This window comes from Danio rerio, chromosome 21 (assembly GCF_049306965.1).
Source record: "Danio rerio strain Tuebingen ecotype United States chromosome 21, GRCz12tu, whole genome shotgun sequence".
Lineage (NCBI taxonomy): Eukaryota > Metazoa > Chordata > Actinopteri > Cypriniformes > Danionidae > Danio > Danio rerio.
The window spans coordinates 10,597,224-10,623,741 of NC_133196.1; the positions used below are offsets into that span (position 1 = coordinate 10,597,224).

General features: G+C 36.7%; 1 long non-coding RNA gene across 1 annotated transcript; it reads right to left on the reverse strand.

Moving 5' to 3' along the window:
• Positions 1-731: 731 nt before the first annotated feature.
• On the reverse strand, positions 732-4,299 carry LOC141379801 (uncharacterized). Its single transcript, XR_012396624.1, has 2 exons — positions 1,964-4,299; positions 732-1,770 (listed from the first exon to the last, which is right to left on the reverse strand). It is a non-coding gene; the product is annotated as an uncharacterized lncRNA (long non-coding RNA).
• Between the last annotated feature and the right edge of the window lie 22,219 nt (positions 4,300-26,518).

Here is a 26,518-nt window from a genome sequence, read left to right on the forward strand (position 1 = left end):
TACTTTAATAATAATATCAATGATGATGATGATTTTTATTATTAAGTAGGATAATGTTTATTTTTTATTTATTTATTTTTTTTGAAAAGTTTACTTTTACAATTTGACACATGCAAACCACTTCAGAAAGTTCTATCCAGCAGGCCCATGTCATATACAATATAGATACTTAATAAATAACCCACTGTGAATTAAAAGAATTAATGTATGCTTTTTCTTTTTTACAAGCTTTGGAGATGTAACATAAATTCCGCTTTTAAATTATAGGTCACCTATAGCTTTTGTCATGTGTTCAAAATGACATCAATCTTTTCAAAGTGCACTGCGAAGGGAGCACAATTGTAAACATGAAGATCGCTAAAACTGAACTGTACAAATAGTTTGAACGCAAATTACACTTAAGAGAGATGACCTTGATGCTTTTTTGTTTTTTGTTTATTTCCAACTTTGAATGTTAGAATGTTTTAAATGAATAGGGGATAGGGGGGATAAGTTGGAATAGAACACAGCCAGGAACTATGTTTTTAACTACAGCTCCAGAGGTGTAGCTGCGAGTGCTCAAGTTTGCGACGCAGTTTGCGAATGTTTGTTGCATTTGATTTGGGAAATGGCAAATCAACAAACTACTGTATGTTTGTAACAATGGGTTTTGGAAAACGCACCCCTGTATAGGCTTAAAACAGAGGTCAAATCTTTACCTGGATGAATGTTTTGAAAGAACCCAAACATTTAATTTAAACGTATTTATTATTAATGATTTAATGAAACTACAATTGAATTCAAACAATAGGACAAATAATAAATAATGGGACAAATAATAATGATAAAAAGACATAATAGAAAATAATAGGACAAATAATATTGAGTAACTAAATGCATTGCAAGGTCACAACAGCTAATTTTATGTCATACAGGAGAATGAGAGTTTTCCATTGCGGTGCAGATAAAGAACAGGATGAAGAAAACCAGCTAGAGTAAAACAAGTCAAGGCTGGAAACATATTAGGCTGAGTTTTTTGTCCTATTACAGTCTCATAGAATCCTGTGATTGCTTTTGGGGCATACATTAAAACTGTGTTCACTGTAGTTATTATAATGATTTGAAACGCTCTTCTCTTCATGTGGTTTTCCTCTTTCTCTCTCTTTCTGTCTCCTGGTCCTGACTGCTTCAGAGCTCTGAGAACAGCCACAAGACAAAACAACTGGATGAAGAGGAAAAGGAACATCTGCACTGGCAACAGCCATGCAAATCCATTTGCGTTTTGCCATTCTACATAAACCATACAGAAAACACAGGCACCAAGGGTCATTATCCAGACCACAGCGCAGCAGATCAGTCTATATCTGAGAGGTTTGTACTTCAGGAAGGTTACAGGATGAACCACTGCCAGGTAACGCTCAACACACATCAGACACTGAAACAGAGGACGTGCAGCAGCAGAGAATCCTACTAAAAATTCTTCAAATTTTAAGAGACTGGAAAACCACATTGATATCACGAAGGCCAAGCTATTCAGACAGATGCCAAATTCACAAACACAGAGATTGAGGTTAAAGAACTCTGAAGTAATGCCACTTGTACCTGTGACAATCAGCCACAAAACATAGGAGTGTGTAGGAAAACCAAAGAAGAGGTTGATGCTGTACATGGAGATTTCCAGATAGTCCATCAGCTTCAAAGACTGAGTCGTGGAGTTTGCAGAAGTCTCGTGTATGAAGTTCATCTTTGCCTAAGTTCCGCAGCTCACGATACATGTAGTTTTTAAATCATCTAAGGAAAGTAGGAGATGTGTAAATAAACCAACAGGAAATTCTACAAAGTTACCATTTACCTGAGTAGCCAGACCTAAAACAGCTACTGTAAACAACAGCAAAACCTTGCTCTTTGACTATGCATTGAGTTAACAAGCAAAGTTTCTGAATTTTGTTACAGAATTAAAACAAGAAACTGAAATGAGTTTCACCTGAAGTGTGAGTGTAGATGTGTATAAATCTCTGTGCTGTGTGTTGTAGACTGAATTCACTGCTGTATGAAGAATGTGTGCACAAAACACCTGACATCCTCTACAGATATTTACATTTAAAAAGGATTAAGGGAAAACAGACATCTGATTGAGCGTTTGCACAGAAAATACATTTAAAGCTTGTAATATTTTGTCGAAATTGATTAGAAAATGTTGAATTGTGGTGATGCAAACAGATTTAACGTGGACTTGATTTATTTCAAATAAAATAAATTGTCTATATTTTCACAAACTATTATCAGCTGCATTTTTTTAAAATCCAGGTATTTTGTATACATGGAAATCAAATATTCCATTTATCTTTGAAGTAGGTAGCATGATGACTTCGTGGTTAGCGATGGTGCCTCACAGCAAGAAGGCCGCTAGTTCGAGTCCCTGCTTGGTCAGTTGGCATTTCAGTGTGGTGTTTGCATGTTCTTGCGTACACGTGGGTTTCCTCCGGGTGCTCCGGTTTACCCCACAGTCCAAATACATGTGCTATATGTCAACTGAATAAACTAAATTGTCCAGAGTGTGTATGGGTATTTCCTAGCACTGGGTTGCAGCTGGAAGGGCATCGTAAAACATCCGCTGGAGTAGTTGGGGGTTCATTGTAAAAACCTCTAGAAGGGGGTAACCTCTAAAAAGTATTCATTTTTTTCATCAAATTTAACTTATTTAAACATTAATTAAACTGTAATCGCCAGTTAAATAAGTGGCAATCAGTGACTCTCTGAAGCCGCGGTCACACTGCACTTTTCGCCCCATAAACTTCTATTCATACGGATGCGAATGCAGCAGACCGGAACTAAGTTTTGCTCAAAGTATAAGTAAAAAGTAAACATTTCAAAAGTACTCAAGAGTAGTGAGTAGTGAGTATTACGCTGTTAAAAGCTGTTGCATTTACATGTAATTTGTGAATGTGTGTGTGTAAACGTAACATTCTGTAGTGCATTTAGTTATTGCCCAGCAGCCACACAAAGTCATAAGACGTTAATATTAAGTTAGATTTAGGTTGTCATGTCAGGTGGCCAAACTTTTATGTCCAGCCAGCATCTAAGGACAACGTTATTTTGATGTCCAAAAACAATTTCAAATGACATTGATATTTGGTCGATTTTAAGTTGTTTGAAAGCTACCAAAATCCAACGTCAAGCCAACATCTTAAACCAATGTCATATTGAGGTCAAATACTGACATTTATTCTACAGGTATGGCAATCAAAATACAACGTCTGATAGACATCATAGTGGTAATGTCCACACAAGTTGTAATATCATTAGACGTTGATATTTGGTTGGATTTAGGTTGGACGTTAGACATTGACATTGGCCTAACATTGGGTTCTGATGTCAACCCAATTTTCATTTCCAAACAAAATGCAATGTCCCCACAACACTGGGGTACAACGTCAATCTGACATCATGGTGACGTCTTGTGCCTGCGGGGTGTTTAAGGCCATTTTATAATCATACTGTAAATATCCGTCATCTTCTCATCAGTGACATGCATATAAACCATATAAACAGTCTCTGGGTCATTGCATGTTAAGATTTTGGACATCTTCTTTGACATTTTAATGCTTCTAAACAGTTTGTTGCAATGATAAAATCGACTATGTCTTGAGGTAATACATTATGATGCGATTTTCTTACTATGTGCAATCTAATTGGACAGGAATAACAGGACTGATTTTTCTAAAGCCCATAGACAGGAAATAATAAAGTAGTGACAGCAGGTTGAAGAAAAGAAATGAATTAAAAGTACAAATACAGCACTAAAAATGTAATCAAGCGAAAGAAAAGTGCACATTTATAAAACTTAGTAAATTACAATTCCTGAGAAAAACTACTCAGTTACAGTAATTTCAGTATTTGTAATTAGTTACTTTACACCACTGCCACTCTGTACAGAAATAATAAAAAATGGAGCTTATCTAATCATCTTGTTTAATTCCGACCCTATTCGCAGAGTCGTACAACAGAATTTTGCGTGCTCAAATTCTTGTGTAACAGATAACAGTATAACAGATGTTTACATACAGATGTCACTACTTCAATTTGTTCCTTTTGCCGCCGTTCATACCACGGCGGAGGTGGTAATCGGTGCGCTAGCAGCTTTTGACCGCTGGGTGGCGCTTTAACCACAGATTTTCAGCTTTGACTTTTCACAATACTAAATAGACAGTTCTGTATGTGTACCGATGTGATGTGTTCAATTAAAATATAATTTTGGTTTAGTTTTCTTAGTAATAAACATGATTTACACTATACTGTATGTTTTAAAAAATATACATGATGAGAAATAGCACTATAGGCTGCGAAAAGCAAATATAAGAATTAAATTCTTTAGCCTTTATAGTGCCCTATTAAATTGCGTTGGGGTGAAAAGAATGTTTTGATTAGGATTATCGTGCAGGTGGAGCACATCACCTGATTGTTATATAACTTTATTAGTAGGCTATTAACTGTTTATTACAGGCTATGATACAAATATTTGACCAACTGCCACCATGTAAAACACTCTCATGCACTCAGAACTAGAGGCAGTTATGAATTAAATAAATGGGCTTATCCGCATACAAAGTGAGCTGCATATTATATATCATTTTCTCTGTTCATTTCTATTTCACGCGCATGCAGAGAAAGAAAAAAATCTGCTTATTTAAAAAGCGCATTATGTCCTCTAATAAATATTATTAATTAGCAAATATATCCAGAATGTCGGGATGCGTGGTGCTTTGACTTTATATCTAGGTCAAAAGCAAAATTGTTACCTGTTGCATGGCATAGGCTAGCCCCATAGTGTGGAAAAATAAAATTCACAAACTGGGATCTGTTTACCAACAACATCGTTAGCCAATTAAGGTTGCAAGTTATGTCGTTACAAACACAGTACATTGATTTGCCGTTTCCCAAAATTTTGTATATAATAGTTTTGTTTTTACATATAGTATTGCATTTATTGCATGGACGTTAAATAGCAAATTTGAATGCCAAAGGATTTTTGATATATAAAATAGCTTCTGTAATACATTACATTAACAAATTAACAAAATAAGTAGCAAATAAGAAATCAACGACAGAAAAGTTGATATAAGCAGACATTATCTCTAAAAGTAATCATAATTGCAAGATTAAAACAAGAAGATTAAAAATAAGGCAAATGCGTTGATTAACCATTAATGGTGTATATATTTTGCAGCCAGTTTAGATTTCATTTCGTCCTCTCTGAGTAGGCTGTATAGCCAAAGTTTTTTAGATTTTAGAATATATTATTTAGCCTACGTTTTCTCTCGATATCGCGGCTGTGTGAGCATTGTCTCCTGAATACAGGCCTAAAATAAATCTAAAAAGCAACTAGACTGCACGCTGATATTCGTTCTTTTTTTTTCGAATAACGAACAATTTCAACTGCGAGGAGATACCAAGTGATGGCTGTTTTCGAACATTCTGACACCGCCGTGCCGCAGTAAGTGTGGTTGTGAATGTGTCACACCACTCAAGTGGACTCCTAAACATAACAAATGGCAGATGTGAGAGAAAACTTGTGTCATATAGTTAAAATGGCCATCTTCAATGAGAAGTACCACTATGGCCAGCCACATTACTTTTATTTGCCACAAACAAAAACTGAATGGAACAATATTTAGAAATGCATCCAACGTGGCATGATACAGTTGTGCTTTTAGTCCTTTTCGAGTCTTTAAAATCTCTGCAAGCAGTTGTTCAGGTGCGGATATATCTGTACCAGCTCTGCTACACATGTTAGCTAACTTGTTGTGCTGGATATTTTTTTTTCATGGATATTCAATTTAATTTATATTAATTTCTATAGAGCTTTTATAATGTAGATTGTGCCAACGCAGCTTAACATACAGTAGATGTTCTAGTAAATTGAAACAGTGTCAACAGTTCAAGTTCAGTTCAGTGTGGTTTAATTTTCACTGCTCAAAGTCCAAATACTAAAGAGGTAATCCACCAATTGACAACTCCACAAGTCGCAAATCAAGGAAGCCAGTGGTAATGAACAAAACATCACCAATTGACAAACCTGAAGAAAAAAAAAACCTTGAGAGAAACAAGGCTCAGTTGGGCACAACTGAGCCTTGTCCTCTGGCCATACTTCCTGTGCAGAACTACAGTCTAGATGCCGGAGGCTGGAGAACACAGGATGTTCATTGTGGAGAAGCTGCAGGTATGAGTAGGTCACTGGCAGGTGTTCAGGCTGGCCCATGGCCTCAATGTGAAGACTCGTCTGTCACTGTGGTCTTTCAGGAATCATGCTCTATGCTCCTCCATGACTACCACAGCATCTGCTCAGGATACGGCCTAGTCCGGGATTATGGATACATTGGAAATGAAGCACATCAAAGAAGGCGGAGCTCCAAGACACACTCACTGATTGCATGATTCTCTTGGACCAATGGCAGCTCAAAAGTGTTTAGGGCCAAAACGAACTCACCTCCAAAATAATGACTTTATTTGGCTGTTTCGAACTGCCAAAAGTAACTCAAAATTAACTTTTGGCTTGAGTTTTAGCTAAATATAGTTCTAAATGGTGTCATTTCAGTTTTTTTTTATTTCATTTGAAGAGTACAGGTGCCTTTTCTACAAAAACTAAATGCAAACTCTCTTTAACAATTCAGCACCAAGTAATTTTTTTGATTTTCTCACTTGAAAGTTCATAACAGCAATAATCACTACATTATCACAATAATAGATGTTATTCCAAACAGAGACATGATAGCTTTCCAGCTCTGTGCAAATGAAGAACAGGGTGCACAAAACCAGCCAGCACATAACAAGCGAAACCAACAAGCCAAAGTAGATGGTTGAGCGGTTTTAAATTAATATTAAGAAATCCTATGATTGTATATGGGCCATATATGATAGCCATGCTTGCAGTGGTTATTAGAATGAGATGGAACGCTCTTCTCTTCATGTGGTTTTCTTCTCTCTTTCTCTCTCCTGGTCCTGACTGCTTCAGAGTTTTGAGAACAGCCACAAGACAAAACAACTGGAAGGAGAGGAAGATGAGAAATTGGATTGAAAAGAACCATGAATAAAAATACCGGTCTTCTTCAAGTAAACCATACATGCCACACAAACAGAAGCCAAGCACGATTATCCAGGCCGCAGTGCAGCAGATCACTCTATATCTGAGAGGTTTGTACTTCAGAAAGGTTACAGGATGAACCACAGCCAGGTAACGCTCAACACAGATCAGACTTTGAAAAAGAGGACGACCAGTGATGCCTAATCCGATGAAAAACAGTGTTAATATTGTCAGGTTTGAAAACCAAATTTGTCTAAGTACACAGAACAAAAAGTTTAAAGAGCTGCAAATCTCACAAACGGAGAGATTGATGTTGAAGAACTCTGACGCAACATTCCTTCCTGTTCCGGTGACGATGAGCCATAAAACATAGGAGTGTGCAGGAAAACCAAATATGAAGCTGATGCTGAAGAAACAAAAGTTCAGACTGTCTATTACTCCAACATAATGAGTTGTGGCGTTTGTAGATGTTTCCGATGTGGTGTAGTCCACCGTAGAGTTATTCATCTCTTAAGTATCTTCTCAGTTCAGCAACTTTAAAAGTTTACCTGTGTCCAACTGCAGGGAAAATATTATATTATAAGATGGCGCCTGCAGGAATATTACAAGAAATAAGTCAAGAAAAGTTCACAGATCTCAGAAGACACTTCTGAGGTTAAATGCATTGTTGTCAATCGCAAGATGGAGGAAAAGTGAAAAATAAAATGCTAAAGATTTTCCAGAGAGCTGTTTAAGAATGCTTGCGGGTTCAGTTCATTCAAAGTGTAATATTTTGTAACATTTCCTGTTTTAAATCAGCACTTAAACTTATTGTCACGGTTAATAATTACGTGTTCTCTTCTTGTTGTTATGTCTGTCCCATGACTGTGTGTGTTTACAGTACCTTTCCTTGACAGCACGCGTTCCAGTAAGCTGACTAATCAGTGGAGCCACCTGCTATCTATCATCGAGACCTATTTAAGGACTCTATTTCTACCCTTTCAACATTCAGTTGTACATGTTTGTTCCTGCTTTGCAGATCATGTTTTGCTGTTCTCCTTGACTTTTGAGTATCTTTTTACCAGAGCTGCTGTCAATCTCTCTTCCTTGAGTTTTGTATCAAACACTCAGCTAACAAACTTTTGCTTGAAATTGGATCTATTTAATTTCCTCTGTGACTCTTATTGGATTCTTAATCTCTGGTTGAGAAACCTTTGATGTTAAAAATATAACTCAGCTTAAAGTGATTCGTTGACTTATTTAAAGTTAATAACAATGTACAACATGCTGTATGCTTTGTAATCACATTTAAAAAAGCAATCATAATAAAGTTTATCATTAACCGTTTGAAACCTTTTATATAATTTGTCAAATTTTTTTAGGCATGTTGTCAGATTCCTTTCCGTCTATCTAAATCTACTAGATAAAACTATTAAATTTATTCAGTTACCCAATTTCCAGCTGTATTATTGGGCTGCCCAACTCAAAATCATAACAAGCTGGATTACAAATAGGCAGGACGCTCTGTGGATTGACTTTGAATTTTTATTTTGCCACCAAAGAAGATTAGATTTCCTCTGGTTTATTAGTAATATAAATCATGTAATCTCTCTTACTGACAATATGATTGTCTTTAATACATTACTAGTGTGGAATGATGTGAAAAAACAATTAAATATTATTATACCAAATTATATCCATCAATTCCCCTTTGGCATTAAACCCTGACTTCCACACTACAAATTAGAAGCATCAGATTGCGGGACTGGCATTCTAAAGGTTTGTCTGACTTTTCAGAAATGTTTACCTGTGAAATTGTGAAATCATCTGAACAAATTAGAACAGAGTGTGATATACCCTTCAAGTGCTAAATTTGCTAAATTACACAGGGAAAAGGACTAAATTTTGGAGACATGTTCTGTGGTCTGATGGAACTAAGATTGAACTGTTTGGCCATAATGACCAGTGTTACATTGGTTAAATATGAAAAAAAAGCATTGTGTTTTTCCCCAATAGCTAACGCATTAAATGTGCCCTTCAAACACTGTCAGACATCATGTTGTTTACCGGGGGTAAAAATGAGAAAAGAGCTAAAAAAAAGAGAGGTATATTACCTGAGGAGTGAATGTCCAGACTCCCTGAATGTGTATGGATCCCTGTGATGCTTTGCAAACTGACTTCGCAGCTGTTATAAAACTAGATGTGTATGCTTCATGTCACAAACATATTGTAATATGCAAATTACTTATTAGTAGTCTAAATTGCATACTATTAATGTCCATTTAAAATGTTTGAATACATTAAATATTTTTAATTTCACTTTAACTTCACATACCTGTTAGTGAAGCTGTTTTTTTTTCTTCTTTCTTTCTTTGTAGCACACAGTTTTAATCAAAGCCATCCAAACCCAACACAACATTCTATATACATCGGACATTAGCAAAAAGGTCCTATTCATTCAACACCTCAAATGTAAATCGATAAACTGCACATCTAAAATTATCTCTGGAAAGTCAACATGCAAAGGATAATACTGGGTCATCAATGAAGTGTTTTTTTTTTTTTTTTTTTTTTTTTGCATGATCAAAACAGCAACCTCTCGCAACAATTTTATGGACACAATCTGTTCCTATAAATGTAGACAAAAACTGTCTTATCTATTGACTAAAATTGTAAGTATTTACAAGTTCAAATTAAAAACTTTGTAAAGTATTTGCTGGTGATAGATACAGTTGAAACCCAAAGTTTAAATACACTGTATAAAAAGGCACATAACCATTTTGAAAAAGTCAGATGTTAATGTGACTAAACTTTTCCTCTTTTAGGTAAGTTAGGATTATCAAATTTGCAGAATAATAAGAGAGATTTTCTGAGAAATTGTTATAATTTTTCTTGAAAGTCAAGTTTACATACAGTAAGATTATTATGCCTCTGAAAAAGCTCAGATGATGGTGCCAAAGTTTTGGAAGTTTCTGATTGGCTAATTGACAACATTTGAGTTAATTGGAGGCACAACTGTAGAATAGTATTTAAGGAAACCTCAAACACACTGCTTACTTGTGTGACAACATGGGAAAATCAACAAGCCAGAATCAACAAAATAGCCAGATTACAATTTGCTAAATTATTGGGAAAAAGACTAATTTTGGAGACGTGTCCTGTGGTGTGATGAAACTGAGATTGAACTGTTTGGCCATAATGACCAGTGTTACATTTGGAGGACAAAGGGGAAAGTTTACAAGCTTAGGAACACCATCCCAACTGTGAAGTATAGGGGCTGCAGCATCATGTTGTGGGGCTGTTTTGCTGCAGGATGGACTGGTCCACTTCACAGCATAGATGTCATCATGAAGAAAGCACATCATGTAGAAATACTGAAGCAACATTTCAAGACATCAGCCAGGAAATTAAAACTTGGCTACAAATGGGTCTTCCAAACAGACCATGACCCTAAGCATACTGCCAAATTAGTTAAAATGTGCTTTAAAGTCAGTAGAGTGAATGTTTTAGAGTAACCTTCACAAAGGCCTGATCTCAATCTTATAGAAAATGTGTGGGCACAGTCGAAAAAGCTTGTGCAAGCAAGACAGCCAACAAATCAGACCCAGTAACACCAATTCTGTCAGGGGGAATGGGCCAAAAGTCCTTCAAACTATTTTGAGAAGCTTGTGGAAGGATACCAAAAACATTTGACCACAGTTATACAGTTAAAAGCTAAGCTAAAAAAAAATACCAAGGAAATGTATGTAAACATTTGACTGTCTATAACAAATTCTAAAAAATAAAAATCTCTCATTCTGGCATTTAGCAAATGTAAATCATTTAGGTAATCCTAATGAACCTAAAATAGTAAACATTTAGTATGATTTACCATCAGACATTTTTTAAATGTATGGTGATCATGTTAAATGTGTCCAACTGTCTTTAAAAAGTCAACAGACAGTGCAACTACCACAACAGCCAATAAAACGAATGTTTGAGACGATATTGGCATATGTGATGAATTTGCATACAATACAGATAGCACAATAATATTTTTCAAAATGGATTGTCTACTACTGAGTAAAGTGCATAAACAAAGAACCAAAAAGATGAAAGAAATAACATTAGTCAACGTTTAATAGCATTAACTTGTTTCTTTAATTGAAAACAGTTGATCAGCAGGTGTGATTGAACTTTTTTACAAAGCAAAGAAAAAAATCTATTCAACTTGAGAAAAGGAACTGCAATTGTCACAAATCAAAGAGGTTATAAAAACCACATAAGCTAATACATAAAAACCCTCTGTGCTGATCACAAAGAAAGAATGTGGCGCCATTTTTGTCATACTCTACTCTTGAGTAGGCTTCACTGCTTAACCCTCTGGGGTCTATGGGTGTTTTGGGGCACTAGAGAAGTTTGGACATGCACTGACACTTGTGTTGTTTTCAGTATCTTAAAAACATATAAATGGCTACACTGTGATAACACTGTAAACAGCACAAGTTGGGCTACAATAATACCTAAACAGAATGTTTGTATGCAGTTGTGTTTTTGAGAAAGAAACGTTTATGCGTGGTTAGTGAAAAACAAAAAATTTGAAGTCATTGAAACAAAGCCGTGAAACACACATAGAACATTTGTGCACAAGACTTTCGAGAACTGGATCTTGTGGCCTAGTGATTTTGCTTCAAAATGATGTGAGAATCATCTTGTTCACTTGCTCACAGAAAACAATATAATGAATTAATGTCTAAGTCACTTTCTGTGTGAAAATGGTCTATGCGAGAAGGCGTGAACTCATTTCTATGCAGTGAGTCACACCTGAGAAGACAAAGACCTGCATAATGAGCTGCATAATGAGCCATCAGATAGGTATGTGACTAAGAGGGAACAGTTTCAAGAAGAAATGAAAGGAAAGTTTATTTACTTTTTTGTTTGCAGTTTATTTAAAATATATTAATCACACAAAATAACTAGATATGAATAGCTGCGTTTAAAAGAAGACACTTCAAGCTGTCTAGAGATACACGTCTCGTCTCTGTGTGTTTTGTTTTCGTTGAGTTTCAAAAAGCAGTTTCTTCTGTTTCTTCTGACGCGTTTCTAAAGGGAGTTCACGGAGAGAGAAAAGAAAGAATGCCTACATTGTTTGTTTTCCTTATTTTGCAAAAGCACACACCACCTTTGTTGTTGTTTTGAGTGTACAAAACAAAAAGTAGACACATAACAGATTCGATTGATGTATTGATCTTATCTGTACAATCAAAACTGAAAGTGTAATTTAAGTTCATTTCAACAGTTTGACGACACCACAGGTCAAAACTCGTATACGCAGTCTTCGACCCCAGGGGGTTAACAAGACAAAAACACAAAGAACAGCACTGTAACTTTGCAAATTTATATTGCTTGAGATGTTAAGATCTGAAATTCCGAGAAGTAATTAGTGCACTACAGTTCACAACCTCAACAATTATTACATTTCTGTGATAAAATATTATAGAAACAGAGTAAGGAGAGTTTTCCAACGCTGTGCAAATGAAGAACAGGTTGTGAAAAACCAGCAAAGACATAGAAAGTTAAACCAACAACCCAAAGTAGATCTCTGAGCTGTTTAAACTTTATAGTAACAAATCCTATGATTGTATATGGGCCATATATGACAGCCATGCTTGCAGTGGTTATTAGAATGAGATGAAACGCTCGTCTCTTCGTTTGGTTTTCCTCTTTCTTTCTCTCTCCTGGTCCTGACTGCTTCAGAGCTCTGAGAACAGCCACAAGACAAAACAACTGGACAGAGAGGAAGACGAGGAACTGGATTGAGAGGAACCATGTGTATAAATACTTGTCCTCTTCAAGTAAACAATACATGCCACAAAGACAGAAGCCAAAGACAATTATCCAGGCAGCAGCACAGCAGATCACTCTATATCTGAGAGGTTTGTACTTCAGAAAAGTTACTGGATGAACCACTGCCAGGTAACGCTCAACACAGATCAGACATTGAAAAAGAGGACGACCGGTGACACCAAATCCAATCAAAAACTGTGAGAATACAAAAAATGTAATGAGGTGTGAAAACCAAATATGTTTAATCAGAGAAAACAAAAAAGCCAGAGAGTTACAAATCTCACAAATGGAGAGATTGAAGTTGAAGAACTCTGAAGTAACACTTCTTTCTGCTCCTGTGATGATGAGCCATAAAACATAGAAGTGTGCAGGAAAGCCAAATATGAAGCTGATGCCGAAGAGACAAATGTTCAGACTGTCTATTACACTGGTGTAATAAGTTGTGGAGTTTGTAGATGTTTCTGGTGTGGTGAAGTTGACCGTAGAGTTGTTCATCTTTTTAGGTAACTTCTTAGTTCAGCAACTTTACCAATTAACTTGTGTGCCACTGTGGGCAAAAATATTATATTATTAGATGCACTCTGCAGGAATATACCAGGACTCACCTAAAGAAATGTCCAAAGATCTAGTACAGTAAAGTCTTTTGAGGTTAAATGCACTGCAGTCAGTCACTGATTTGCAAGATGGATGAATTTGATAGTCAAATGCTATTGGTTTGACTGATGAATTGGGATCACATATTTCTGAGAGATGAGACTATTGACTAATTTAAAAGGTTGTAACAATATTATATTTTTTGCATGTTGGGCATGGGCAGTTCTGCCCTTTGTACCCAATTCTATTCATAATTTTTAGTGAACAGTGACACAGTAACAGGCCTTGCCCATGAGAAGAGTTAAAAACGAAAGCCATTTTGTTCTGTTTACTAACATAATTGACAATTAATGGCTGCAAGACATAAGTTGGGGTTATTGTTTTACCCAATCGCTCAAAATGTAAACAAAACCTCTATAAAATATATTAATCTAAATAAATAAAATGTATTAATCTAAATAAAATAATATATCAAATAATAATGATAATCACTTGAACAATGCATGTTCAGTCTATCCAAATTATTGCCATTTATCTGACTCGATAACACAACTGCCACTCATTCAACACCTGATATGTAAATCATTAGACTGAGTATTTTAAATATAGTCAACATTTACATTGAACATCTGTGTTATGACCGAGTGTAAGATTTATTGCAATTTATATGGAAATGATGACAATAGGTCATTTATGAAATGTTTTATTGCATAAACAATAGGTGTACAAACCAAGGGTGAACTCACACTAGGCATGGCTGCCTTGAGTCCATCCCAGGCACAGTTAATCAACACTACCCCAACAGCCCACACTCACATTTATCAATAGGACTATTAGACCAAAACAGGAAGAGAAGTGATCTCGCTCAGTACAATGGATAATGCTTAAGTTATATTGTTTTGTGACGCAGTGGCACCCACTTTTTGATTCATAAATCTTCATAAGTCACCCTGCTGCACATATTAGGACATTTGCTAAAGGTGACAGCTGAAATTCAGAGAGGGGTTTTGCATCTTTGTTTAACTATATTCGTTTTATATTGTGCCCGGGTGCAGTATGTAGAACAAGGACTAGTCAAATGAACTGGAATATAGTGGTCTAGCGTGACTGAGCACAGTTCGAATAACCTTGTGTGTACACCCTTCATTAACACTATTAATTAAACATGGGCCAAATTTGATGAACAGGTTTTCACTATATATAGGTGCAAATTAAAAGACTTGAAATACACATTGCCTTGGAACACCATCTGAAAATTCACATACAACCAGTGTACTTAGGGCAGATAAATCAATTCCAGTCTCAGAGCAATTTACACCTATACCAAACACAACTATTTGGTCCAATCCAATTTGGTACACTGTGTCTCATACGTATAGTACTAAAGTTTATGATATGATGTTGCTATCTGGGATAAAATAACACAAAATTCAAGAGTTCACACTTAGATATTGTTTGTCAAATGTAAGCAGATTTGGTATGCTGTCCCAGGAGAGAACCCTGAGTTTGGAAATAATTGAGCCCAGGGCTCCCGTCTGGTCGATTGAGCCTGTAAAGGGAGTACGAGATTGGGTAACTCTCGCGAGCTCCCCGTGATAGTGATGTGACGTTGTGCGCCGAGGCTTCGAAGCATGTATCAAAAAAACAATACATCTCGTAGTGAAGCAGTGTACCGGAGCTTGATTCGTTTTGCCATCATCATGTGATCAGTGACGTCCGAAGCTTCATTTTCGCCTAAGCCCACGTGACTGCTTCAAATTTTGATTCAAAGGTTTAAACACCCTTATAGTAAAGTGTATAGTGAGAGATTAGGCATCGATTACATACATTTGTACTGTTTCAAAGCACTGCACCAGTCCCACACACCAGTAATTAAACTAAAATACAATAGCAATTTTTAGTAAAAAGGTTTTGAACCATACTAAAGTGTATTAGCGTATTTTTTTTTACAACTATCTTTAAAGAAAACCACCGCATATCGTAGTATTGTCTTTAACAGAGACCATCTGGCGAGCGCATCCTTATAGTATCAATCACATGGCGTCCTTCCAGAGCACTCGCCTCCCACACAGGAATCGCTGGTTCGATCCCCGCTTGGAGCAGGGCTAATTGTATTATGATAAACTTTTGATTACCTTGGATTTTACCACAGTCATCAGTTGTGTAATGTAATATATCTTGTGTAAAAACTACAGTAATTGAGTAATTTGTTTATATTGCTGTTGTTGTATTACTACATGAATGAGTTGGTCAGTTGTGAACATTTGACATTATGGCAACACAGTGCTTTCCCACACTTTCACCAGAAGAGGTCCTCATCGAGCTCTGATTTAGAAAGCTTCGAGTAACCAACCTTTTTCGATACAATTGAGTAGAGCGCTTCACTGGTTCAGAAAGCTTCATTTCACCATCACTACCCCGTGATATAGGAAAAAAGGAGTAAATGAGGAATTTCTTCGGAAAATAAAAATAAGGGAGTCATGTTTTTGCTAGGCTACTTATAGTGAATTTGGATTAATCTGATTGGCTAACTAATGATTGTAGATGAGAGACCAGCTGCGGTCAATCATATCATGTGGTCTCTCGAAATTATGTTGCAGTCTCACTCTGCTTTTTCTTCCATAGACTTCCATTCATACGCACGCGAATGCATCAGACCGGAAACGCAGGGTCATGCGTTGTTTTGCAGATCGCTGCGGTGCAAAGTTCAAGCTTGGTAAACCCTGACTTGCGAAATCGCATCACATGACTGCGTGAGACCAATCGAGGATCAAAACATGACCTCTCCCCTACTGAAAAATCCAACTTAAACCAGCCTAGACTGGTTGGCTGGTTTTAGCTGGTCGACCAGGCTGGTTTTAGAGGGGTTTTGGCCATTTCCAGGCTGGTTTCCGGCCATTTCCAGACTGGTCTTAGCTGGTCAGGCTGGGAGATGACCAGCTAAAACCAGCTTGCCTAGCCTGGCTGGGAGCCCAGCCAAAACCAGCTATGTCCAGCTTAAACCAGGCTGGTCAAGCTGGTTTTAGCTGGATTTAGCTGGTCACTTTCCAGCCTAACCAGCTAAGACCAGTCTGGAAATGGCTGAAAACCAGCCTGGAAATAGCAAAAACCCCTCTAAAACGCCTGTTCGACCCTTTTTGCAGCGCCGCATGACAAAATTTCGCACACACAAACTCTAGTGTGACCGCAGCTTAAGTTTGTGAAACTTCATGTAATGAAAAGAGGTGTCATATTTGCCATGACAGAAAGTTTAAGGTGACTTATGATTTGTCGAAACAAAAATTGTAAAAAAAATTTATCGTGATTGATGTGTCAAAGAAAGTACAATAACATTAAAATTCTAAAGTATTACAAAATAATCACAATTAGACATATTATGGCAAACAAAAAGAGAGACGGGAGAGTTTCCCAGTGCTGTGCAAATAAAGAACAGGGTGCACAAAACCAGCCAGCAGATAACAAGCGAATCCAACAAGCCAAAGTGGATCAATCAGCTGTTTAACCATGATGGTAACAAATCCTACAATTATACCTGGGCCATATATAATAGGCATGCTTGCAGTGGTTATTAGAATGAGCTGAAATGCTCTTCTTTTGATGAGGTTTTCCTCTTTTTCTTTCTTTCTCTCTCCTGGTCCTGACTGCTTCAGAGCTCTGAGAACAGCCACAAGACAAAACAACTGGATTAAGAGGAAGAGGAGGAACTGGGTTGAGAAGAACCATGTAAATATATAGCTAGCTTCATCATTTAAAGTATACTTGCAGATCAAGCATGAGCCAAGGATGATTTTCCAGGCAGCAGCACAGCAGATCACTCTATATCTGAGAGGTTTATACTTCAGAAAGGTTACAGGATGAACCACTGCTAAATAACGCTCAACACACATCAGACACTGAAACAGAGGACGACCAGTGAATGTAAGTCCTTCAAAAAATGTTTTTAAAGTTGATGAACTTAAGAAGAAAAATGATGTTGCATAAGCAATATAATTCAAACAGATCCCGATCTCACAAATGGTGAGATTGATGTTGAAGAACGATGATGCAACTCCACTTGATCCTGTGATGATGAGCCATAAAACATAGGAGTGGGTGGGAAAACCGAATATAAAACCAATGCTGAAGATAAAAATGTTCAGACATTCTATTACTCTGGTGTAATCAGTTGTGGAGTTTGCAGAAGTTTGAGGTGTGGCGAAGTTCACTGCAGAGTTATTCATCTTGTCTTCTTGGGTCAGAAGTTTTAAAAGTTTTCACTGTAGGATAAATATTTTATAATGAGACAATCACTGCAGCAATGTTACAAGAATCAACTTAAAAGTCTGAAATTCCAGTAAAGGGACTAGATTTGACTAAAAATATTTGTCCAAGACATGTAATATCAGGGATTTCTGTTTGTCGCTTTAAATGTTATTTGCCATTTATCTATATATTTTATATATTTAGTACATCAATACATCTATTGTTTTGGTTAGGCATTATTATTATTAGGTGATGCATTGGCGCAGTAGCTATCGCCTCACAGCAAGAAGGTCGCTGGTTCCAACCTCAGTTGGCATTTCTGTGTGGAGTTTGCATGTTCTCCCTGCGTTCGAGTGGGTTTCCTCCGGGTGCTCCGGTTTCCCCCACAGTCCAAAGACATGCGGTACAGGTGAATTGGGTAGGCTAAATTGTCCGTAGTGTATGAGTGTGTGTCTGTGTGAGTGGATTCAACCTAGAGAAGGGCATCCGCTGTGTAAAAACATGCTGGATAAGTTGGCGGTTCATTCCGCTGTGGCGACTCCTGATTAATAAACTTAGCCAACAAGAAAATAAATGAATTGTTATTATTATCCACAGTTGTTCTCATAGTGATTATTACAGGCGTGCAAAATTTTATTTAAGCTAAAACTATTTTAACCAACCCATGCTCATTATAGATACGTACCCCTATATACATTTCTGCACAGTGCAAAATTTGTTCCAGTTTGCTGTTTTTGTATTTGCACACGATGTGTACACTTTTTCAGATCTCAAATTTCTCTGGCAAGTGCCATTCATGCCTGTTTTTCTGAAACTGCTGATGACTGACTGACTGACTGACTGATCGACTACTACCTCCACCCACCACTTTCCCTAAACCCATCCAACAGTGTTTTCAAATGCAATTCAGCACAAAAAAACCTTACTGCCGCCTAATTTTTACCACATTTACAGATCTTACCATATTCCTACCCTGTTATTTACTTGTTCATTTTATTTTTTACCTTTTGTTTTACCTGCTTTCTAGAAACGTTCTTCACCCGACCCGAACCCCATCATCACTTCCTCATTGCGTCTCAAGTCTGCCGGCTTATGCGGCGAGCCACCGAGCTAACTGGTAACAGCGGAAAAGTTGTCCACATGAAGGTTGTGCGAAAAAAAAGTAGAAGCCATCAGTGGCATCATACCACCCCATAGCATTCATTTTAATGGTGAAATACAGCCATATGTGCCTCTGGCTACATAATGCATGCTCTCCAGAAATGTACGTATGTATACGTATACAGAATGAGCCTATGTTGATTTTTTTTTTTTTTTAATAGTTTTAATATTAACATGTTATTTTAATATTATTTTATTCACATAAAAACACAACAGCAGCCTGACTTTACATTCATTAGATGTCATCAAGTTATTTTATTTATTCATTTTTTTATCAGTTTTGGGGGTTTTAGTCTTAGCCAATTGTTATTTGGCTTAAAGTTGGAACTCTGAATATAATTTATTTAATACATTAATTTTAACAAAAAAAAGGTCTGGCAGCTGTAATTTACATGATCAACCCAGACAACATATTGTATCAATTTACTAATAATGTCAATAAAAAACACAGCAAAAGTTTTCTAAGCAGCGACCAATGTATCATGATGCAACTTGACAGTGTAAATAAATAGAAAAGACTTATTAACCTAAACATCATTACAACATTTGTCAAGCATTGATCTCTATTTATAATATGTTTTTTTTTTTCACAATAATAAAAACAGCATCTCATTGTTTCACATTAGCCAGCACTGAGTATGCAATGGACCCCTTTCACGTTTCCAGTTTTTTAGTAGCGGAAGTCGTCACAGTTGGGTAAACTTAGAGCGCAGTGAATGGGAGACAACAAATTATTTTTTATAATTCTATTTGCTGAAATAATTTAATATTAAAAGTTATCAGGACTTTTAGAAAAAGGAAAAAAATTCTGTGAGACTGATAATGGCATCCGAAAGAGAGAACAATGTCAGATATAATGTCCTGCCCCATAGATGCTGCATTAGAAACTCTTCGCCTAAGTGGTAATTAATTTTTTTTAAATTTGATGCAAAGATGGCATAATACATGCATAAATACATTTAACTGTTCATACATTTTTTTTTCAAAACCTAAATATTAACAACTTTCAGGGATTTAAGATTATGCTGACCATTAAAAACACACCATAACACTTTTCAAATAGACACTATATTGTTATTAAAAACAATAAAATGAAAAGCAATATCACCTGAGGAGTGAATGTCCAGTCTCTCTAAATGTCTCTCTGTGCGTTGTTTTTTTAAACAGCTCAGCTGTCACAAGAATTAATGTGTGTGACTTCGTCATCTGACATAAAACAAACTATGAAATTTACAACAATGCAGTTCAAACATACTGTACATTAAACCAAACCGTGAAATTAAAATGAAATTAAATTTGTTATTTTTACTCCTCTATAAGGGAATTCAAAATTATTAGCCCTCCTGTGATTTTGTTTTCGTCTCTTTTTCAAATATTTCCTAGATGATATTTAACAGAGCCATACATTTTTCACAGTATTTCTGATAATATTTTTTTTCTTCTAGAGAAAATCTTATTTGTTTTATTTTGGCTAGAATAAAAACAGTTTTACATAAAATAAATAAATAAATAAAATTATGGTCAATATTATTAACCGCCTTTAAACAATATATATATATATATATATATATATATATATATATATATATATATATATATATATATATATATATATATATATAAAATAAATAAATATATATATATATATATATATATATATATATATATATATATATATATATATATATATATATATATTTTTTTTTTTTTTTTTTCCTATTGTCTAAAAAACAAACCATCATTATACAATGACTTGCCTAATTACCCTAACTTGCCCAATTAACCTAGTTAAGCCTTTAAATTACACTAAGTTGAATACTAGTGTTTTAAAAAATATCTAGAAAACATTATGTGCTGTCATCTTGGCAAAGATAAATGACATTAGTTATTAGAAATGAGTTATTAAAACTCTTTTGTTTAGAAATGTCTTGAAAAATTATTTTCTCCGATAAACAGAAATTGGGTAAAAATATACAGGGGGCTAATAATTCTGACTTTATTACTGTATGTCAGAGTAATCGATGGTTCATTCTGTTGTGGCGACTACTGATAAAAGCAGGGAATGAGCCAAAGATAATTGAATGAGTTTGTTCACTCGTAATCAAAGAGGGAAAACTCTAGGGGGAAATAAAATATTTGTAACTATTGCCAGAACCATTAATATTCAGTCTTTCATAAAGCATTGTGTACATTTGACACTGGCCAGCAGATGTCAAACATTCAACACAACATATGCAAATTCTTAGACTGGGCGTTTAAAAATTATATGGGAATATATGAAGAGTTCAGATGCAAAAACCTCTAAGTGCCGTCTAAAATTTCCATTGGAAATAAGCATTTTTTTTCTCAGACTCCAATGTTTTTGTTGAGTTATTTCATTTTAAAGACTTTTAGAAGAGTGTATTCTTTGCCAGAAACTTGAAGTTACTGAACCTACAGACAGGAGCCTGATAGAGATGCTGTTTTTTTTTAGGTAAATTTCAAATGGCTTTTAGAGGTTTTTTGCATCTGAACTCTTCATATATTGGTGGACATTTGTGTTATGATAGTCAGCCAAGATTAATCGGTGGAAACTCAGTGGTAAAATGCAAAATATGACTCATCAATGGAGTGTTTTATTGCATAATCAAAATACAACAACCCTTTAATCTGTAGGTCAAATACATAACGTTCACTAGCTGTGGTCAAAATTGTCTGATCTATACTAACTCAATTTTATAAAACATCACAAGTTCAAATGTCATTTTCTATAAGCCAAAGTGTAAACATTGCTACTTCACTGAGAAATACAGTAGTTTTTTTATTTCCACACATATGCATCTTATGATAGTTGTTGTGTTCAACTTCTGCATTTTTATAGAAGGTGATTGGGGCAAATAGTCTTTAAACACACAAACAGTTTAACAGTCTGGCACACTAGATGTACAGGGTGGGCCATTTATATAGATACACCTTAATAAAATGGGAATGGTTGGTGATATTAACGTCCTGTTTGTGGCACATTAGTATGTGAGGGGGCAAACTTTTCAAGATGGGTGATGACCATGGTGGCCATTTTGAAGTCGGACATTGTGACGGTCTCTGAATGGACCCCACAATCTAACCAAACGCACCAATTGTAAACACAGAAATGAATGACGTTGTGGTGGCAGATGGATTCTGTTTTCAATAAAAGCGGAAGCGGAATCAGGGAAAGGGAAGTGCGAAGTGAAGTTGAAGTGCGCTGTAGAGCGGGGCACGGAGGAAAAAGTAAATCACTGTTGTGATCTACAACAGTCCTACCACTCGTCTGGTTAAACAGCGCCACTGTTGGGGCAACGTGGACATCTAAGTCGGAGCTGGCTGAGTGAGTGTTTGTTTGTGCTGAAATGAGGAAAGCATCAACGATATTCCATGATGTGGATGACTTCTAAATTCAGCGTTTCCAAATGGTTCTGTCGCTGTGTGGTCCAGTCCACTTTCTCTGCTACACCATCTTGGATGTAACTTTTGTCTTTTCAATAGGAAGATGGTTATTTGACATGTCAAACTTGGGATTTTCATAAGAAAAACAATAGTGTGCTTGGTTTTAACGTAACTTTAATCTTTTATGAGTTATGAGCTCTGACCACTTATAAAATGTGTTCAATGTGCTGCCCATTGAGTTGGATTGTTAATGCAACCCTCTCCTCTCACTCTTCACACACTGATAGCAACCCCGCAGGAGAAACGCCAGCACAGAGCACAGGCTTCCAGTATCTTTTATAATTTCAGGTGCTGCACATCTTGTATTTTTCACACCATTAACAACAAAGATAGTAAGGCCATTTTTATCAATGGAAACCTCAAAGCCACTGGCTATTTGACATTGCTACATGATGATGTGCTCTTTATGCACTGAAGCTGGCACGTTCCCTGAGTTTTTCCAGCAAGATAGTGCACCACCACATTATGGGTGTCAGGTCCGAGCAGGTCCTGAAAAATAGATTGGTCATCGTGGGACAGTTGAATGGCTCCCAAGGTCTCCCGATCTAGACTTTTATCCTTGGGGTCATCTGAAGGCAATTGTCTATGGTGTGAAGATACAAGATGTGCAGCACCTGAAACTACGGATACTGGAGGCCTGTGTTGGCATTTCTCCTGCCGTGTTGCTATCAGTGTGTGAAGAGTGGGAGAAGAGGGTTGCATTGACAATCCAACACAATGGGCAGCACATTGAACACACTGGTCAAAACTTGGATCCAAGATGACTGACTTCAAAATGGCCATCATGGTCTACAACCATCTTTAAAAGTTTGCCCTCTCACATCTTCTGATGTGCCACAAACAGGATGTTGATATCACCAACCATTTCTATTTTATTAAGGTGTATCCATATAAATGGCCCACCCTGTATACATATAGTAGATATTGTTTATTTGTTAAGAATATATTGGAGTGGCAGTGTTGCCTCACAGCAAGAGGGTAGCTTGTTTGAGTCCTGGCTGGACCAGTTTGCATTTCTGTGTGGAGTTTGAATGTTCTCCCCGTGTTTGCGTCGGTTTCCTCTGGGTGTTCTAGTTTCCCCCACAGTCCAAAGACATGAGGTATAAGTGATTTGGATGAACTAAGTTGGCCGTAGTGTATGTGTGTGATTGCGAGAGTGTATGGGGGTTTCCCAGTACTGGGTTGCGGCTGGAAGGGCATCCGCTGCGTTGGCGGTTCATTCTGCTTTTGCTACCTCTGATAAATAAGGGACTAAGGCCGTACTCACACTAGGTACAGTTGCCTCGAACCGGGCCTAAGCACGCTTGTCCCCCCTCCCCCGACGGCCCGCACTCACACCACAATCGGGCCTGGGCACGCTTACGTCATCGATGCTGCGCTGTTCAGTGAGAAGCGCTGTCACTCAGCAGCACAGTGGAGATTTCGTTTCAGTCGTTTGTTTTGCAGTGACAGGCAGTCAAATATTTCGGCAAACAGTCCTTAGGGATGCGGTGACACGCAGTCAGATATTTCGTCGAACAGATCCGCCACTTTTGGCGCTCATAAACAATCATGAAGCCCTCGTGCTGCAGGAATGTGGAGGTTTGCTGAAGGCGCACAGCTGTCGTGCAGTGAGGGGTTTGCGTATTTAATAAGCTACGGCAGTTTGCGTTCACTGAACAGTAAGAATGATTAATAAATCCATATGAAACAGTCCCTTAAAAGTCACGTCTCGCTTTCAGTTTCGGGCTTTGGCGCGTTTTGCACTCACACTACAAACGTACCGCGCCAAAGCAAAGTGAACCGCGCTCAGGCCCACCTCTTCCAAACGGGCCAGGGCTGGCCAAGTGAACCGAGCTTGAGCCCGATTCAGCGCACTCACACTTCTCAAACGATCCGGGAAACGGGCCTAGGCACGGTACGGATGGCATAGTGTCAGTAGGCCATAAGCCGAAGGAAAATGAAGGAATGTTAAGAATATCACACTGGTATACTGGTCCGTACATAGGCAAGGATTACTGTATGTCAACATGTAGTTGTCTGCTCAAACAAAAGAATCACATTCAAAATTGCTGTCTAACTTTACTACAGTATAACAATTAGAACGAGAAACTGAGACAAGATATCTTTCTAGAGCTGTGCAAATAAAGAACAGGCTGCACAAAACCAGCCAGCACAAAGCAAGTGAAGCCAGCAAACCAAAGTGGATCAATAAGCTCATTTACCACAATGGTAACAAATCCTATGATTGTAAATGGTCCATATATGACAGCCATGCTTGCCGTGGTTATTAGAATGAGATGAAAAGCTCTTCTCTTGATGACGTTTTCTTCTCTTCTTCTCTCTCCTGGTCCTGACTGCTTCAGAGCTCTGAGAACAGCCGCAAGACAAAACAACTGGATGGAGAGGAAGACGAGGAATTGGATTGTGAAGAACCATGTATATAAGTACCTGCCCTCTTCATTTAAACTATACATGCAGATCAAGCATGAGCCAAGGATTATTATCCATGCTGGAGCACAGCAGGTCAGTCTATATCTGAGAGGTTTGTACTTCAGAAAGGTTACAGGATGAACCACTGCTAAATAACGCTCAACACAGATCAGACATTGGAACAGTGGACGAGCAGTTATAGTAAGTCCTACAAAAAATTGTTTTACATTTGAGAAACTGAAAAAGCAATATGATATTGCATATACTAAGCAATTCAAACAGATCCCAATCTCACAAACGACAAGATTGATATTGAAGAATGATGATGCAACTCCACTTGATCCTGTGATCATCAGCCAAAAAACATAGGAGTGTGTCGGAAAACCAAATATGAAACCGATGCAGTACATGAAAATGTTCAGACTGTCTATTAATATGTAATGAGTTGTGGAGTTTGCAGATGTGGTAAAGTTCACTGTTGAGTTGTTCATCTCGTCTTCTTATTTCAGACGTTTTACAAGTTACTCTCTGTATGACCTCACTGTAGGGAAACAGATTATATTAAAAGACAAACACTGCAGCAGTGATGCAAAAATCAATAGTAACACTTTATTTTAACGGTCAATTTGAGTATTCGTAGACTGCCTGCTCAATATCTGCTGATACTGCTCCTTCAATGGACATTTAACAGACCATAAGAAACTTTTAAAAAAGTACATGTAAACTTACACTATAACCCTAACCCCAACCTAACAGTTTACGGTAACACTTTACAATTATAGTACATGAATAATGATGTATTAATATGTAAACTAAACATTACTTTATTATGAATAAATTATGAGTTAAGGTATGCACTAATCATGAATTAACTTTAACTACTACATGAGTCACATGAGTTCATGTGTAAATAACGACTACCTTAATTAATTGTTAGTACATGTTGTTAATTATTGTATTAATTAACATTTAAGTTCAAGCTAAATGTAACCAACATGAACTCATGAGCTGTTATTGTATAACTTTGTCATGACTTTACTTGGAGGGGCACATCACTATTAACTCATCCTTAACTACTCATGAACTTGTGTTCTTGTTGATGTTGACAGAACCCTTTTCTATTGTCATTCAGTGTGAACTCACTAGTTGGACGTCCATAAGGAGTTCATGAGTAGTTAAGAATGGGTTAATGATTGTGTGCCTCTCCAAGTAAAGTCACAACATAATTATACATTAACATATCATGTGTTCATCATAGTTAAATTAAGCATAAACTAATGTGGTAATTAATACATTAATTAACAAACAATCATGTACTAACAAGTAATTAAGGTAGCCGTCATTCACACATGAACTCAAGTGAATCATGTTGTAGTTAAAGTTAATTCATGATTAATGCATAACTTAACTCATCATTAATTCATAATGAACTTATGTTTAGTTTACAAAATAATACATCATTATTCATGTATTGCAAAGTGTTACCCAGTTTACTTATCAACTAATGAGAATTAGTTGGGGTGTAGTTGCAACTTAAGTTCAACAAATGGACCATCAAAATAACGAGTGACCAAATCGACTATAAAGTCTCAAAATTCAATAGAGTAAAATAATCTGAGAAGCAAACCTACTGCAACTGATCAGTTATACACAAGAAAAAACTGAATTTGTATGACATGTAATACATTAATTTAACAAAATTACTCAGAATCAGAAAGAGCTTTATTGCCAGTATGTTCGCACATACGAGGAATTTGTTTTCATGACAGAGCTTCTACA